This window comes from Zalophus californianus, chromosome 17 (genome assembly GCF_009762305.2).
Source record: "Zalophus californianus isolate mZalCal1 chromosome 17, mZalCal1.pri.v2, whole genome shotgun sequence".
In the NCBI taxonomy this organism is placed as follows: Eukaryota; Metazoa; Chordata; class Mammalia; order Carnivora; family Otariidae; genus Zalophus; species Zalophus californianus.
The window spans coordinates 55,887,483-55,889,476 of record NC_045611.1 but is presented as its reverse complement, the minus strand read 5'-3'; the positions used below and the strand labels follow the sequence as shown (position 1 = coordinate 55,889,476).

Genomic DNA, 1,994 nt, shown 5'->3' with positions numbered 1-1,994 from the left:
ATTAACATTGCCACCGTTGTGGATTCCTCGAGGAATGTCACACTGTGCCTGTCTCAAGAATTTATCAATGGGCTGCAAGTAAAAGGAAATTTAAATTTTATCCATACTTCTTGATTTTGTTCTCCTCCTCAGAAACAAGAAAGGGGCGTCTGGGTGGCTCAGTCAGTTAACTGTCTGCCTTCGGCTCAGATCATGATCCCAGGGCTCTGGGATGGAGCCCCACATCTGACTCCCTGGTCACCCTCCACCACTGAGCATCTGCTCTCTTTATCAAATAATAAATGTAATCTTTAAAAAAGGAAAAGAGCCCCGGGGGGTGGGGGGATGGGTTAGCCTGGTGATGGATACTAAAGAGGGCACGTTCTGCGTGGAGCACTGGGTGTTATGCACAAACAATGAATCATGGAACACTACCTCAAAAACTAATGATGTATGGTGATTAACAACAATAAAAAATTTTTAAAAAAAAGGAAAAGAGCCTGGCGCCCGCTCCCTCCCCAGTGCTGCCATGGCCGGGGCCACTACCCGCTCTCCTGCGGCAGGGACGGCCGGGGAGCCGGCGCGGGGCCGCTTTGTGCGGCCCAGCCGAGGGGTGGCGGGACGCGGGCGAGGCCCCCTCCTGCTCGCCTGAGGCCGAGGAGGGGGCGACGGGACACCGTAGGGCCCCCTCTCGGCGGTGCCCCAGCCTGCTCCATTTTGTGCGGAGAGCCGGGCGGGGGACACTGGCCCAGACCCAGTCCCGACCCTGCGCCCTTAGCCGGGGTGCTGCGCAGAGCTCCCCCGCCCGGGGGGGGCGGGCAGCCCCATCCTGACCGCTGGCAGGGGGCGTGGCAGGACCGGGCAGCTCTGTCTGCGCGGGTGGCCCGGGAGGGTGGGTGGCTGGCAGGAGTTGGGCGTGGGCCCGGGGCCTGGGCAGGCGAGTCGGGGGATGCACGCCAGGGTTGGCCGGCCGCCGATCCGGGCGGCGGGGCCAGGGGCCAGCCCGCGTACCTGCAGCGGGAGGAACGAGCGGATTTGTTTTCCCGGCGGTCTGGCTTACACGTAAAGAATGCATCCATCTGGCGGCTTGCGGTCCCTGGACTTGCCTCAAAAGTTGAAGTTGGGCGAAGATTAGACCCCCTTTTAGAAAGGTGTTCCTGAACACCACTGACAACACGGTTCTGACAGTATTTCATGACAATGGATGGCGACAGTGCTCCAACTAGGCATCTCTGCAGACCACATCGGAGGAAGCCACCGTGTGATACAGCCTCGTGATGATACCGAGGACGGCATGAATGATCATGAAGACATTTACAAATGGTTCAAAAAGAAAGAGGCTGTGTTCAACAGCGTGTGAGTTCATCAGCTTTCTAACATCTGAAGTGAAAAATGCCATCAAGAGGAACGGAGGACAAAGAAGATACTCTCTTTGCCGTGCTGACCTTAGGCTTTGACAGCTATGTCGAACCTCTAAAATCATACCTTCAGAATTTGAGAGAGGCTCTGAAAGGAGAGAAAGGAATTCGGGGAAGAGTCACAACTACAGATGGACTAAGTGAAGAGCTTAGAGGAGGCATTTACTAACCGGTTACCAGCTGGCTTAATAACTGCAGAGGGTCAACAACAAAGTGTTATGGTTCATACAAGGTCATATCAACAGACTTCTGGTGTTTAACAGATTCAATTTTCAGGATCTGAAGAAACGGTGGCATGGGGAGTGGAGAGAAGCAAAGGAGTCTGTACGATTCTGGAAACAGACATTAGAAAGTGACTGGGAGGGGCGCCTGGGGGCTCAGTCGTTAAGGGTCTGCCTTCGGCTCAGGTCATGATCCCGGGGTCCTGGGATCGAGCCCCGATCGGGCTCCCTGCTCCGTGGGAAGCCTGCTTCTCCCTCTCCCACTCCCCCTGCTTGTGTTCCCTCTCCCGCTGTTAAAAAAATAAATAAAATCTTTAAAAAAAAAGTGACTAGGGAAATGATGTTTCTTTGTATATTAAACAGATGTAGCATTCCT

General features: G+C 54.5%; 1 pseudogene; it reads left to right on the top strand.

Annotated features, from left to right (window-relative positions):
- The first annotated feature begins 1,173 nt into the window (after positions 1–1,173).
- On the top strand, positions 1,174–1,753 carry LOC113936312 (annotated as a pseudogene).
- The last annotated feature ends 241 nt before the right edge of the window (positions 1,754–1,994 follow it).